Consider the following 17,182-nt stretch of genomic DNA (forward strand, 5'->3'; position numbering starts at 1 on the left):
ATCACCCTCATTCCAAAACCAGACAGAGATACCACCGAAAAAGAAAACTTATCGGCCAATATCATTGATGAATATAGAGGCAAAAATTCTCAACAAAATCTTAGCCAACCGAATCCAACAACATACCAAAAAAATTAGACACCATGACCAGGTTGGGTTCATCCCAGGTTCACAAGGATGGTTCAACATACGCAAATCAATCAGCATCATACAACACATTAACAAAAAAAAAGTCAAAAATCATGATCATCTCAATAGACGCAGAAAAAGCATTTGACAAAGTCCAACACCCATTCATGATCAAGACCCTCGCCAAAGTGGGTATAGAGGGAACATTCCTGAATATAATCAAAGCCATTTATGATAAACCCACAGCAAATATAATCCTCAATGGGGAAAAACTGAAAGCCTTCTCACTCAAATCTGGAACAAGACAGGGATGCCCACTCTCACCACTGCTCTTCAACATCGTTTTGGAAGTCCTAGCCACAGCAATTAGACAAACAAAAGAAACAAAAGGCATCCATATAGGAAGAGAAGAGATAAAACTGTCACTGTATGCAGAAGACATAATGCTATACATAGAAAACCCTAAGGACTCAACCCCAAAACTACTTGAACTGATTAATAAATTCAGCAAAGTAGCAGGATAAAAGATTAACATTCAGAAGTCAGTGGCATTTCTGTACACCAGCAATGAAATAATAGAAAAGGAATACAAAAATACGATACCTTTTAAAATTGTACCTCACAAAATCAAATACCTCGGAATACACCTGACCAAGGAGGCAAAGGACCTATATGCCGAGAACTATAAAACTTTAATCAAAGAAATCAAAGAAGATGTAAAGAAATGGAAAGATATTCCATGTTCCTGGATTGGGAAAATCAATATTGTGAAAATGGCCATACTACCCAAAGTAATCTACAGATTCAATGCAATCCCTATCAAATTACCCAGGACATTTTTCACAGAACTAGAACAAACAATCCAAACATTTATATGGAACAACAAAAGACCCAGAATCGCCAAAGCAATCCTGAGAAACAAAAACCAAGCAGGAGGCATAACTCTCCCAGACTTCAAGAAATACTACAAAGCCACAGTCATCAAAACAGTGTGGTATTGGTATCAAAACAGACAGACAGACCAATGGAACAGAATAGAGAACCCGGAAATAAACCCTGACACCTATGGTCAATTAATCTTTGACAAGGGAGGCAAGAACATAAAATGGGAAAAGGAAAGTCTATTCAGCAAGCTTTGCTGGGAAACCTGGGCAGCTGCATGCAAAGCAATGAAATTAGAACACACCCTCACACCATGCACAAAAATAAACTCAAAATGGCTGACTTAAATATACGACAGGACACCATCAAACTCCTGGAAGAGAACATAGGCAAAACTCTCTGACATCAACATCATGAATATTTTCTCAGGTCAATCTCCCAAAGCAATAGAAATTAGAGCAAAAATAAACCCATGGGACCTCATCAAACTGAAAAGCTTTTGCACAGCAAAAGAAACCCAAAAGAAAACAAAAAGACAATGTACAGAATGGGAGAAAACAGTTTCAAATGATGCAACTGACAAGGGCTTAATCTCTAGAATATATAAGCAACTTATACACCTCAACAGCAAAAAAACCAATCAATCAATGGAAAAATGGGCAAAAGACCTGAATAGACATTTCTCCAAAGAAGATATACAGATGGCCAACAAACACAGGAAAAAATGATCAACATCGCTCAACATTTGCATTTCATAAGAGAAATGCAAATCAAAACTACCGTGAGATACCACCTCACACCAGTCAGAATGGCCATCATTAATAAATCCACAAATAACAAGTGCTAGAGGGGCTGTGGAGAAAAGGGAACCCTCCTGCACTGTTGGTGGGAATGACAACTGGTACAGCCGCTATGGAGAACAGTTTGGAGATACCTTAGAAACCTATACATAGAACTTCCATATGACCCTGCAATCCCACTCTTGGGCATCTATCCGGACAAAGCTCTACTTAAAAGAGACACATGTACCCGCATGTTCATTGCAGCACTATTCACAATAGCCAGGACATGGAAACAACCCAAAGGTCCATCAACAGAGGATTGGATTCGGAGGATGTGGTATATATACACAATGGAATACCACTCAGCCATAAAAAAGGATGACATCATGCCATTTGCAGCAACATGGATGGAACTAGAGAATCTCATACTGAGTGAAATGAGCCAGAAAGACAAAGACATATACCATATGCTATCACTTATAACTGGAATCTAATATCCAGCACAAATGAACATCTCCTCAGAAAAGAAAATCATGGACTTGGAGAAGAGACTTGTGGTTGCCTGATGGGAGGGGAAGGGAGTGGGAGGGATAGGGAGCTTGGGCTTATCAGACACAACCTAAAATAGATTTACAAGGAGATCCTGCTGAGTAGCATTGAGAACTATGTCTAGATACTCATGTTGCAACAGAAGAAAGGGTGTGGGAAAAAATGTAATTGCAATGTATACATGTAAGGATAACCTGACCCCCTTGCTGTACAGTGGGAAAATAAAAAAAAAAAAATCTGCTCTTCAAAACTCAGTAATGAAAAGACAAGCCACAGGCCAGAGAAATATTTTTAAATGTATCTAATAAATTACTTTTATGCAAAATATATAAAGACCTTCCATAATTCAACAAAAACAAGAAAACAATCCAAATTTTAAATAGATTTTATTGGACTATAGCAGACTTACAAATGTTGTGTTAGTTTCAGGTATACAGCAAAATGAGTCAGCCATTCACATGCTTATATATCTATTCTTTTCCAGATTCTTTCCTCGAAGAGGCTATCACAGAATATTGAATAGATTTCCCCAAGTTATATAATAGATCCTTGTTACCAATTGATTTTGTATATAGTAGTGTGTATATGCCAACCCTAAACTCCAAATACATCCTTTTGCCCAGTGTTTTCACTTCCATAAGTTTGGTTTTGAAATCTTTGTTTTGTGAATAAGTTCTTTTGTATTATTTTTATTAGATCCCACATATTAGTGATTTCACATGATATTTATCTTTGATTTACTTCACTTGGTATGATAATCTCTAGGTCTACTCATGTCGCTGCAAATTTCATTATTTCATTATTTTCTGTGGCTGAGTAACAGCCCATTGTATAAATTACCACATCTTCTTTATCCATACTCTGTTGATGGGCATGAGGTTGCTTCCATGTGTTGGTTATTGTAAATGGTGCTTAAATGAACATTGCAGTACATGTATCCTTTTTAATTATAGTTTTCTCTGGGTATGTGCCCAAGAGTGGGATTGCTGGAACATAAGGTAGTTCTATATGTAGTTTTTAAAGTAAACACCACAATGCTTACAACAGTGGTTGCACTAGCCTACATTCCTGCCAGCAGTATAGGAGGGTCCCTCAAAGGGAAAACTCAACCCCCCCCTGAATATTAATTCTCAAATTTTTGATAGTGGTGATTCTGACTGATAGTGGTGATTCTCGTTGTTTTATTTGAAACTCTCTAATAATTAGTGATGTTGAGCATTTTTTGCGTGTTTATCCATTATCTGTATGTCTTCTTTGGAGAACTGTCTACTTTATCTTCTGACCACTTTTTGATTGGGTTGTTTTTTGATACAAGGTTGTATGAGATGTCTGCATATTTTGGAGATTAATCCTATGTCAGCCAGTTCATTTACAAAGATTTTTTCCTATTCTGTGAGAGTCTTTTCATGCTTTTTTAAAGGTTTCCTTTGCTGTGAAAAAAACTTTTAAGTTTAATTAGGTCCCATTTGGTTATTTTTGTTTTTATTTTCATTATTATAGGAGGTAGATCCAAAAAGATATTGCTGCAATGTATGGCAAAGTGTGTTCTGCCTATATTTTCCTCTAAGAGTTTTAAAGTATGCAGCTTTACATTCAGGTATTTAATCCATTTCAAGTTCATTTTTGCACATGGTGTAAGAGAGTATTCTAATTTCATTATTTGTTTTTTCTTTTCACAGCCACACCTGTGACATGTGAAATTTCCCAGGCTATGGACTGAATCAGAGCTTCAGCTGAGACCTATGCCACAGCTAGAGCAATGCCAGATAGGACCCACAACTGCAACCAATGCCACATCCTTAACCCACTGAGTGAGGCCAAAAATTGAACCCACATCCTTACAGAGACAGTGTTGGGTCATTAACCAGCTGAACCACAACAGGAACTCCCTAATTTCATTTCCTGTAGCTGTTCAGTTTTCCAAGTACCACTTATTGAAGAGGTTGTCTTTTCTCCATTGTATATTCTTGCCTCCTTTATCATAAATTAATTGACCAAAGGTGCATGTGTTTACTTTTGTGTTTTTTATCAGTAATCTAATCTACTAATCTATTTTCTGTTTCTGTGATAGTACCATGATGAATTTAGCTTTGCAGTAAAGTCTGAAGACGGGGAGCCTGATTCCTCCAGCTCCATTTTTCTTTCTCAGGATTGCTTTGTCTACTTGGGGTCTTTTACATTTTTATACAAATTTTAAAATATCCTGTTATAGTTCTGTGAAAAATGTCACTGGTAATTTGATATGAATTGAATTGAATCTGTACATTTCCTTGGGTAGTACAGTCACTTTGACAATATTGATTCTTCCAATCCAAGAACACAGTATTTCTTTCCATCTTTGTCATCTTTGATCTCCTTTATCAGCATCTTATAGTTTTCAGAGTACAGATACTTTGCCTCTTTAGGTAGGTTTGTTCCTGGGTATTTTATTCTCTTTGATGTGATGGTAAATATGATTGTTTCCTTTATTTCTCTTCCTGATATTTTGTTGTTAGTATATAAGAATGCAAGTGATTTCTGTGTATTAATTTTGTATCCTGCAAATTTGCCAAATTTATGAGCTCTAGTAATATTCTGGTAGTATCTTTAGGAATATCTAGATATAGCATCATGTCATCTGCAAATAATGACAGTTTTGCTTCTTCTTTCCAATTTAGATTTCTTTTATTCCTTTTCTTCTGTGGTTTCCAAGGCTAGGACTTTCAAAACTATGTGTAATAAATGTAGAGAGAGTAAACAAAACTGTCTTATTCCTGATCTTAGAGGAAATGTTTTCAGCTATTCACCACTGAGAATTATATTAGCTGTGCCTTGGTCATATGTGGGATTTATTAGGTTTAGATTCTTTCTATATCCACTTTCTGGAGAATTTCTTCTCAGAAATGGGTGTTGAATTTTATCAAAAGCTTTTTCTAATCTGTTGAGATAATATGGTTTTAATTCTCGAGTTTGTTAATATGGTGTATCATATCTATTGATTTGCATATATTGAAAAATCTTTGAATCTCTGAGATAAATTCCACTTGATCATGGTGTATGTATGATCCTTTTAAAGTTTACTAATATTTTGTCAAGGATTTTTGCATCTATATTCATCAATTAAATTGATCACTAGTTTCTTTTTTTGTGGTATTTTTGTCTTGGCTTTAGTATCATGGTGATGGTGTCCTCATAGAATGAGCTAGAGAGTGTTTCCTCCTCTGCAAATATTTGCAAGAGCTTGAAAAGAATAGGTATAGGTATTAATGCTTCTCTAAATGTTTAATATAATTCACCTATGAAGCTGTTTTGACCTGGATTTTTGATTGCTGGAAGTTGTTTTTTTTTTTTCTTTAACTATACTGATTCACAGTGTACAACATAGTGACACAGCCACACAGGTATAGACATTACTTTTCTCATTCCATCTTCCATCATACTGTAATCCAAGAGACTGGGCATAGTTCTCTGTTCCACACCATAGGAACCCATTGCTTATCCATTACAAATGTAATAATTTGCATCTACAAACCCCAAACTCCCCATCCATCCTAATTCCCCCCACCTCCATTGACCACAAGTCAACAGTCCATGATCTATTTCTGTTTTGCAGATAGGATCATTTGTGCCATATTTTAAATTCCACATATAAATGATATCATATATTATTTGTCTTTTACTTTCAGACTTACATCAATCACCGAATCTCTAGTTGCACCCATGTTGCTGCAAATGGCATTATTTGTCCTTTTTTATTTTGGCCAAGTAGTATTTCAATGTATATATGTACCACCTCTTCTTAATCCATTCATCTGTCAATTGACATTTAGATTGTTTCCATGTCTTAGCTATTGTGAATAGTGTTGCAATGAACATACGGGTGCATGCATCTTTTTCAATGAAAGTTTTGTCTGGATAGATGCTCAGGAGTGGAATTGCTGGATCATATGGTAGTTATATATTTAGTTTTCTGAGGTACCTCCATACTGTTTTCCATAGTGGTTGTACCAATTTACATTACCACCAATAGTTAAGGAGGGTTTTCTTTTCTCCACATTCTCTCCAGGATTTGAGATTTATTGAATTAATGATTGCCATTCTGATCAGTGTGAGGTCGCACCTCATTGTAGTTTTGATTTGCATTTCTCTATTAATCAGTGATTTTGAGCATTTTTTCATATGCCTACAGGCTGACCATCTGTCTTCTTTGGAGAAATGTCTATTTAGGTTTTCTGCCCCGTTTCCAATTAGGATTTTTTTGTGTGTTTGTTTTTAGGTTGTATGAACTGTTTGTATAGTTTGGAGATTATGCTCTAGACTGTTGCATCTTTTGCAAATATTTTCCCCCATATTCTGTTGGTTTTCTAGCAATGGCAAATCAGAGAAGAAATATAAATAAAATGAATCTAAATTGGTAAAGAAGAAGTGAAACTATCACTGTTTGCGGATGACATGATTCTATATCTAGAAAATCCTAAAGACACTACCAGAAAATTGTAAAAGCTCATCAGTGAATTTGGTAAAGTTAAAAGATACAAAATTAATACAAAAAATTGATTGCTTTTCTATATACTAACAATGAAAGATCAGAAAGAGAAATTACAGAAACAACCCCATTTACCATTGGATCAAAAAGAATAAAACACCTGGGAATAGACATATCTAAAGAATCAAAGGACCTGTACTCTGAAAACTATAAGGCACCAATGAAAGAAATCAAAGATGACACAAACAGGTGGAAAGATACAACATACATTTGGATTGGAGGAATCAATACGGCCAAAATGAATATACTACCGAAGGCAATCCACAGATTCAATGCAATCCCTAACAAATTACCAAGGACAGTTTTCAGAGAACTAAAACAAAATAATTTAAAATTTGTATTGGAATACAAAAAAACCCCAATAGCCAAAATAATATTGAACAAGAAAAATGGAGGAGTCAGGCTCCCTAACTTCAGACTATGCTACAAAGCTACAGTTACCAAAAGAGTATGGTACTAGAACAAAAACAGAAATAGAGATCAATGGAACAGATAAGAAGACCCAGAAATAAACCCAAGAATCTATGGTCAACTAATCTATGACAAAGGAGGTACATAGACTGGAAGATAGTCTCTTCAATAAGTGTTCCTGGAAAACTAGATGGCTATATGTAAAATAATTAAATTTGAACATTTTCTAACACCTAACACAAAAATAAACTCAAAGTAGATTAATGACATAAATGGAAGGCAGATACCATAAAACTCCCAGAGGAAAACACAGGCAGAACACTTTAATATAAATCATAGCAACATCTTGTTTGATCCACCTCCTAGAATGACAAATAAATAAATAAATCCACCAATGGGACCTAATTAAACTCAACAGCTTTTTCACGGCAAAGGAAACCATTAACAAAATGAAAACACAACCCACAGAATGTTTGCTGGAAGTTTTTAAATCACATTTTAAATTTCAGAATTTGTGATTGGTTAATTCATATTTCACTTTCTTCCTGGTTCAGTCTTTGAAGATTGTACCTTTCAAAGAATTTTTCCTTTTCTTTTAGGTCACCCATTCTATTGGCATATAGTTGCTTGTAGTAGTCTCATTTTATTTTAGTAAATTTTTTTGTCTTTTTGACTTTTCTTGGGCCGTTACCACAGCACATGGAGGTTCCCAGGCTAGGGGTCTAACCAGAGCTGTAGCCACCGGCCTATGCCAGAGCCATGGCAACGCTGGATCCAAGCTGCATCTGTGACCTACGCCACAGCTCATGGCAATGCCAGATCCTTAACCCGCTGAGCAAGGCCATGGATAAAACCTGCAACTTCATGGTCCCTATTCAGATTCGTTAACCACTGCACCACGACAGGAACTCCGTGTAGTAGTCTCTTATGATCCTATGTAATTTCAGGGTGTCAGCAGTAACTTCTACTTTCTCATTTCTGATTTCATTGATTCGGGCCCTCCTTTTCTTTCTTGAGGAATCTGGCTAAAGGTTTATTAATTTTGTTATCTTTGTAAAGAACCAGCTTTTAGTTTAATTTATCTTTTCTGTTGTTTTATTCATTTCTCTTTCATTTGTTTATGCTGTGATCTTTACGATTTCTACTTCTACTAACTTTGGGCTTTGTTCTTTCCCTAGGTACTTAAGTTTAAGTTTAGGTTGTTTATTTGGGATTTTTCTTGTTTTCTGAGGTGAGATTGTATTGCTATAATTTTTCTTCTTTTCCTTTTATTGTATCCCATAGTTTTTGCATCATTCTTTGTTGTCACTTGTCTCTATGTAGTTTATTATTTATTCTTTGATTTCTTCATTGATCTATTGGTTGTTTAGCAGCATGCTATTTAGCCTCCATGTGGGTTTTTTTTTGCATTTTTTTATTAAATTGTGCTTGATTTCTAGTTTCATAGTACTGTGGTTGGAAAAAATGCTTGATATAATTTAAATTTTCTTAAATTTACTGAGACTTGATTTCTGCCAGGCATGTGATGTATCCTAGAGAATATTCCATGTGCACTTGAGAAAAAAAATGTGTTCTGCTGCTTTCAAATGAAATGTTCAACAAATATCAATTAAGTCAATCTTATCTAATGTGTCATTTAAAGCTGGTGTCTCTTTATTGGTTCTCTCTGTCCATTGATGAAAGTGGGGTGGTAAAGTCCTCCACTATTATTGTATTACTGTTGATTTCCCCTTAATGGCTGTTAGCAGGTGCCTAATATATTGTGGTGCTCCTATGATGAGTGAATATGTTTTCAATTGTTATAGCTTCTCCTTGGATTGACCCTTTGATCATAATTAGTATCCTTATTTGTCTCTTCTGATAGACTTTATCTTAAAGTATATTTTATCCGATATGAGTATTGCTACCTCAGCTTTCTTTCAATTTCAATTTGTATGTAATTCTTTCATTCCCTCAATTTTAGTCTGTATGTGTCGCCAGATCTGAATTGGGTCTCTTGTAGAATATATACATATTCTACAAAAGACTATATATATATAGGTCTTGTTTTTGTATCCATTCAAGCATTCTATGTCTTTTGGTTGGAGAATTTAATCCATTTACATTTAAGGTAGTTATCAATATGTATGTACTATTGCAATTTTCTTAATTGTTTTGTGTGTGTTATATTTGGACTCATTTGTTCTCATCTCATTATTTGCTGAGTCTTTAATGTATTTGAGTTGACTTTTTCAAGTGTGCATTTATTGTAGTCTTGGGTTTGCTCTTCATATGGGGTTTTATATAGGATTATATATATAAAAAATTGTCTTGAGTTGCTGGGTCTCTTAATTCCAAATGTATTTTCAATATGCTGTATTCATCCTCTTCTCTTCTCATGATTTCTGGTTTTAATAACATATTTGTCTGTAGATGATTTCCTATTTTTGTTTTACGTTTCAACCCAGAGAAGTTCTTTCAGCATTTGTTGTAAAGCTGGTTGGGTTGTGCTATATTCTCTTAGCTTTTGCTTGTCTGTAAAGCTTTTGATTTCTCCACTGAATCTGAATGAAAGCCTTGCTGGGGGGAGTATTTTGGTGGAAGGTTTTCCCTTTATCACTTTAAATACATTTTGCCATTCCCTTCTGGCCTCTAGAGTTTTTGCTGAAAAATCAGCTGATAACTTTATGGGGTTCCCTTGTAGGCTATTTGTTTCTTTTCCCTTATTGTTTTTAATATTTACTCTTCATATTTAATTTTTGTCAGTTGGATTAACATGTGAATCAATATGTTCCTCTTGGATGTCCTATATGGAACTCTGCGCTTCCTTAATTTGAGTGTTTCCCCTTCCATATTAGGTATGTTTTCAGCTATAATCTCTTCCAATGTTCTCTCAGGCCCTTTATCTCTCTCTCCTCCTTCTAAGAACCTTATAGGGGTACATTTCACGTTGTCCTCATTTCATTCATTTTTCTTTATTATTTTCTGCAGCAGTGATTTCTCCTATTCTGCCTTCTCTCTCTCTCTTTTTTTTTTTTTTTGTCTTTTTGCTATTTTTTGGGCCACTCCCGTGGCATATGGAGGTTCCCAGGCTAGGGGTTGAATCGGAGCTGTAGCCACCGGCCTATGCCAGAGCCACAGCAATGTGAGATCCGAGCCACGTCTGCAACCTACACCACAGCTCACAGCAACACCAGATCGTTAACCCACTGAGCAAGGGCAGGGACCGAACCCGCAACCTCATGACTCCTAGTCGGATTCGTTAACCACTGCGCCATGACGGGAACTTCCTATTCTGCCTTCTACTTCACAAATTTGTGCTTCTGCCTCTATTATTCTGCTGTTGATTCCTTCTTGTGTATTTTCATCTCAGGTATTATGTTGTTCACCTTTGTTTGTTTGCTCTTTAAATTCTCAACTGTGTGTTAATTATTTCTTGTAACTTTTTGATCTTTGCATCCATTCTTTTTCTGAGAATTTGGATCATCATACTACCATTACTGAGTTGTTTTTCAGTTAGATTGCCAATCTTCACTTCATTTAGCTGTTTTTGTGGATTTATATTTTGTTTCTTTGTCTGAAACATAATTCTCTGCAGACTCATTTTTCCTTTCTGTTTGTGGTCTCCTTTATGCAGGCTACAGGGTTTTTGATCCTCTTACTTCTGATGTCTTCCCTCTGGTGGGTAAGGTTGGTTCCAGTCATGGAACCCTCAGTGGTGGCTCTGGTGGGCTGTGCAAACTCCCACAGAGTCAGGGGTAGAGGTCAGCATCCAGTTGCAGGTCGATCCACAGCAGCAGCAGTGGGCCATGAGCACATCCAAGGATTCAGTGGTCACAGTCCCCTTGGCAGTGGCAGCAGCTGACCGTGTGCACTCCTAGGAATGGGGGGAGGTGTCAGTGCCTTGTTGAAGGGCCCTGTGGGGGCAGTGGCAACAGCATGCCTTGCTTATTACCAGGAAGGTGGGGCAGTGACTGTCACCCTCTTGTGAGACCCTCAGTGGAGGCAGTGGTCTGCTCCCACCTCTAGGGTCTGAGATGACAGTAGTGGCTAACACCCATCCCTGGAGCTCAAGCAAGTGATGCCCTGTGACCTGAGAGCTCATACATGTTGAAAGAGACACCTCTGGTGGTCCTGCCCTCTTCTCTCACACCCCTAACAATGGCACCCTGCCTCTCTGCTGGGCCCGTATTTCTTCGTGCACTCTCTTGTTTATGGTGCACCACACTGTAGTCCCCTTAGGTTACTTCCATGCAGCCAACCGCAGTCCCCTCCTCAGGTCTGACTTATGAAGCTAGCGCCTGAGCACCCATCTCCTACCCACCTCAGCAGACAAGAATTTCAGGCTGCAGAAAGCTGGGCAGTAGCACTGACAGTACAGGTCTTTTGATGGTTTGCCCGCTAAAAACCAGTCGCTGCAATCTTCAAAAACTCTCCCTTTGTCTCTGGTGGTCTCTCTGCCAATAAGGGTTCTTCCCATTGCGCCAATGCTTTCCTCTTTCATAGCTCCCTCCAAGGGGTGCTGGTCCCAATCCAATTCCTTTCTCTCTCTCTCTTTTTTTCTTTTGTCCTACCCAGTAACAAGGAAATTTCCTTGCCCTTTTGGAAATCTAGATCTTTCTGACAGTGTTCAATAGATGTTTTTTGAGAATTGTTACACATGTAGATGTATTTTTGATGTAGTTATTGGAGAATTTGTACTCCATGTCTTAGTCCTTTGCCATCTTTCCCTAAACTCTCTGCAATCCACTACTTTTTTTGCTTTTTTTTTTTTTTTTTTGGTGGTGGGAACTTCTTGGGGCATATGCAAGTTACTGAGCTAGAGGTTGAATTGTAGCTGCAGCTGCCAGCCTACATCACACCACAGAAACATGGGATCTGAGCTGCATCTGTGACCTGCACCACAGCTCACAGCAATGCCAAATACTTAATCTACTGAGCAAGGCCAGGGATGAACCTGCATCCTCATGGTTACTAGTTGGGTTTATTACTACTGAGTCACAATGAGAACTCTTCTGCAATCCAGTTTTTTTTTTTTTTTTTTGTCTTTTGTCTTTTTGTTGTTGTTGCTGTTGCTATTTCTTGGGCCGCTCCCGCAGCATATGGAGGTTCCCAGGCTAGGGGTTGAATCGGAGTTGTAGCCACCGGCCTATGCCAGAGCCACAGCAACGCGGGATCCGAGCCGCGTCTGCAACCTACACCACAGCTCACGGCAATGCCAGATCGTTAACCCACTGAGCAAGGGCAAGGACTGAACCCGCAACCTCATGGTTCCTAGTCGGATTCGTTAACCACTGCACCACGATGGGAACTCCTGTAATCCAGTTTTTAAAAGAGCAAATTATTGAATAGACACTTCACCAAACAAGATATAAGTATGGTAAATAAGGACAAAAAAGCTGTTCAATATCATTAAATATTAGGGAAATGCAAAATTAAAAATACAATGAACTATCACTAATATTCACTAGAATAACTAAAAATGAAAAGATTGACAATATCAAATGTTGATGAGGATGTACAGATACTAGAACCCTTATACAATGCTGGTGGAAGGCAAAATGATACGGCTGTCTTTAAAAAGTTTGGTCAGAGAGAGAAAGAAAAATACTGTATGATTTCACTCATATGTGCAATCTAAAATACAAAACAAATGAACAAACAAAACAAAAGAGGAACAGACTCATAGATACAGAGAACAAACTGATGGTTGTCAGAGAGGTGAGGGATGAACAGACAGAAAAAAGTAGGTGAAAGGGATTAAAAGGTTTAAACCTCCAACTATAAAATAAATGTCATGAAGATGTAATGCACACATAGGGAATACAGTCAATAATAGTATAACGACTTTGTATGGTGACAGATGGTGGCTGGACTTCATAACGTATAAAAATATTTAATCATTATGTTGTACACCTGAAAATAATAATAATATTGTATGTCAAGTATGATCATTAAAAAATGAAAATAATACAAAGAAAAGAAACAGTGTGATAGCTTATTGTAAAATAAAATACACCTATCAAATCACTGAGTAACCCCACTCCTAGGAATTTCATCAAGATAAATAAAAACTTCTACTCATATGTGGACTTATACATGAATGTTCATAGCAGCTTTATTCCAAATAGCCAAAATCTGGAAACAACTCAAATGTTCATCAATAAGAGAGTGTGTACATGTATAGAATAACCCACCATTCAGCAATTTAAAGGAACTAACTACAGGATAAAATTTACATCATGCTAAAGGAAAGAAACCATGAACACAAAGCTATATTCATCTAGTCTATAGTTCTATTAATATGAACCCCTAGAATGGGCAGAATAATACTGACAGAAAGCAGACCAATAATTTTCAGTAACCAAGAGTTAGGTGGAATTTATCAACTACAAAGGGGCAAAGGAGAACATTTGGAGATGATAGAAATGTTATAAATCATGGGTGTGGTGTTAGTTACAGGACTGTATATATTTGTCAAAACTTGTGGAATTATAAATTTAAAATTAGATTATTAAATATAAATTATACCTCAATAAAACATTTTTTAAAGACTACAAGATTTCAGAGTTCCCAACGTTGCTCAGTGGTAACGAACCTGACTAGTATCCAAGAGGATGTGGGTTCAATCCCTGGCCTCGTTCTGTGGGTTAAGGATCTTGCATTGTTGTGAGCTGTCATGTAGGTGAGAAGCTGTAGCTCCCATATGCCACAGGTGTGGCCCTAAAAAAAAAAAAAGGACTACAAGATTTCCACATTTGTAAATTTCATATAGCGTCTATAAAAACTCTCAATACTACCCCCTTTACCTATAATTCTTCTATTAAAATAAAAGCTGTATTTTAATAAAGTTAACATAAAAGTAATGTCTGCTAATTATTTTATAATTTAAAAATGCAGAAATGTACAAAAAATAACTCTATTACAAAGATATGCATTTTCTTATTTGCTAGTTTTCCTTCTTATTCATAGTTTCTAATATAATTATGAATGAATAATAAAAAGCTGAACCAAAATTTATGTTTAATATTATTTTTTATTATTAAAACTATAAAGTTAAAACTTAATATATAGTGGATATTTTGCTGGTCAAAAAACTCAAAATTGGAGTTCCTATCATGGATCAGCAGAAATGAATCTGACTGGTATCCTTGAGTACACAGGTTCTATCCGTGGCCTTGCTCAGTGGGTTAAGGATATAGTGGTGCTGTGAGTTGTGGTGTAGATCACAGACGTGGCTTGGATGTGGTGTTGCTGTGGCTATGGCATAGGCCAGTGGCTACAGCTCCAATTCCACCCCTAGCCTGGGAACCTCAATATGTCACAAGTGCAGCCCTTAAAAATAAAACAAAATAAAATAAAATAATTTAAAAATTAAAAAAATATTAAAACCTTGGAACCACCTTGTATTATTCTACTTTGCTAAATTCATTGATCAGTTCAAGAAGTTTTTCTGTGGAGTCCTTAGGGTTTTCTACATATACTATCGGGTCATCTGCATAGAGTAAAATTTCTAACTCTTCTCTTCCAATTTGGGTACTTTTTGTTTCTTTTGTTTGTCTGATTATTGCTATGGCTAAGATTTCCAATACTATGTTGCATAAAAGTCATGAGAATGGACATCCTTGTCTTGTTCTAGATTTTTGTGGGAAGGCTTTCAGGTTTTCTCCATTGAGTATAATGTTGGCTGTGGGTTGTCATAAATGGCCTTTATTATGTTAAGGTATGTTCGATCTATACCCACTCTGGTAAGAGTTTTGATCATGAATGGATGTTGGACTTTGTCAAATGCATTTTATAAATATATTGAGATGATCATATTGTTTTTGATTTTTCTGATTAACATTCAGAAATCAGTTGCATTTCTTTATACTAGCAATATCATAAAATAATATAAAAATACAATACCTTTTAAAATCACACCCCCCCAATATTAAATACCTAGGAACAAACCTGACAAAGGAGGTTAAAGACTTATATGATGTGAACTATAAAACATTAATCAAGGAAATTAAAGAGGATTCAAAGAAATAGAAAATATTCCATGCTCCTGGAGTGGAAGAATTAATATCATTAGAATGGCCATACTATGCAAAGAAATCTACAGTTTCAATGCAGTTCCTATCAAATTACCCATGACATTTTTCACAGAACTAGAATATACAATCAAAAAGTTTATATGGAACCATAAAAAGGCCCAGAATTGCCAAAGCAATCCTGAGGAACAGAAACGATGCTAATTTTGACATGCTTGTGAAACTTTTGAGAGGAGGCAACATTTTGACAAGAGAGGTCTGGAGGATATATACATTTTCCTCCTGACAACATTCAAATGCTATTGAAAGCCACTGAGTGAATGAAATTATCTAAACAGAAAATACAGCTCACAAAACTGAGAAAAGCCAACATTTTAGGAGATGGGCAGTGATGAAAGGTGCTTCTTCTACTATGACAACTCATTAGAGTAGGACAATATTTTCTCTAGTGGCAAAAAAGTCTCTTCAGCAGCAATGCTGGGATAACTGCACAGCTGAATATAAATCAGTGAAACTAGAACACACCCTCACACCAAGTACAAAAATAAACTCAAAATGCCTTAAAGACTTAATTAAAAAAACAAGACTCCATCAAACTCCTAGAAGAGAACATAGGCAAAACATTCTCTGACATCAATCGTGCAAATGTTATCTTAGGTCAGTCTCCCAAGGCAATAGAAATAAAAACAAAAACGAACCAATGGGACCTAAACAAACTTATAAGCTTTTGTACAGCAAAGGAAACCATAAAACAAAACCAAACAAACCAATAAACAAAAAACAGAAAGACAATCTATGGAATGGGAGAGAATAATTGCGAATGAGGCAAATGACAAGGGCTTAATATTGGACTCTCCCCACACCAAAACCCACATGTCCCACAGTTCACCAATTCATATAATGCACCCACCATTCACCGGATTGCTCAAATTCCAAATTTAAGATTAATCCTTTACTACTCTCATTCCTTTCAGCACTTTGGTATGACCTGTCCACACTACCTCCAGAACACTTCCAGATCATTGCACTTACCTCCATCTTCACGCCTGATTCTAGCCACCATTATTTCTCACCTACACTTCTGTAACAGTTTTTTTAGTAATGATTTTTATTTTTTCCATTATAGCTGGTTTACAGTGTTCTGTCAGTTTTATACTGTACAGCAAGGTGACCCAGTCACACATACATATATACATTCTTTTTCTCATATTATCATGCTTCATCATAAGTGACTAGATATAGTTCCCAGTGCTTCTGTAACAGTTTTCTAATTGGTTTCCCTAAGTCCACTCTTGCCTTCTTCTACTCTGTTCTTCTCTACAATAGCTAAAGTGATCATTTTTAAAAACATATATCTTGCATGCAACTCCTCTGTTTAACACTCTAATTGCTTACTACTGAGTAAGATTTAAATCTCAATTCCTTACATGGTCTACTTTATTTCCAGTTTCTCATTCTTTTCACATGTTGCTCGATACCTCAATCCTTTCCCTGAATTTCTCTATCATCCTCCCATGTTCCAAGCCTTTTCCTACCTCAAAGAATCCCAATGCTTGTGCTCTATCTTGGTGCAACCTTCTTACCTTGCTAGCTGGTTGGCCAAACTCTATTTACTCTTCAGGGCCCACCCCAAATGACATTTGCCCCGTATGGTCTCCTCACTCAGATGTCCTTCAGGGACTGTACTATACTTTGTAAATATATATTTTAACTACATGCTTATTTGGTTCATATGTGCCTCCCCCACTAAATTCTAAGTTCTGAGAGGGCAAAACTGCATTTATTCCACAATATATGCCCACCCACTCTCTAGTGGCTAGATTGAACTGTATTTTTGACAGAAAGTAAAGGAAGAAGGAAGGAAGGCAGGAAGGGAGGAAGGAAGAATG

At 36.5% G+C, this 17,182-nt stretch overlaps 1 protein-coding gene across 3 annotated transcripts in view; it reads right to left on the minus strand.

Moving 5' to 3' along the window:
• CA10 (carbonic anhydrase 10) overlaps positions 1–17,182 on the minus strand; it is a 640,214-nt gene that overhangs the window by 499,065 nt on the left and 123,967 nt on the right. For 2 of the 3 annotated variants that reach the window (XM_084984889.1, XM_084984890.1), the window contains exon 3: positions 13,856–13,980. The exons of the other annotated variant lie outside the window; for it this stretch is intronic. The gene's annotated coding sequence lies outside the window, so the exon portion shown is untranslated. The remainder of the gene's footprint in view (positions 1–13,855; positions 13,981–17,182) is intronic. 3 annotated transcript variants of the gene reach the window in all.

Source organism: Sus scrofa, chromosome 12 (assembly GCF_054392235.1).
Source record: "Sus scrofa isolate SSC_HxYL_T2T_F1_AM1 chromosome 12, Sscrofa_HxYL_maternal_Yorkshire_Landrace_v2.0, whole genome shotgun sequence".
Taxonomy (NCBI): domain Eukaryota; kingdom Metazoa; phylum Chordata; class Mammalia; order Artiodactyla; family Suidae; genus Sus; species Sus scrofa.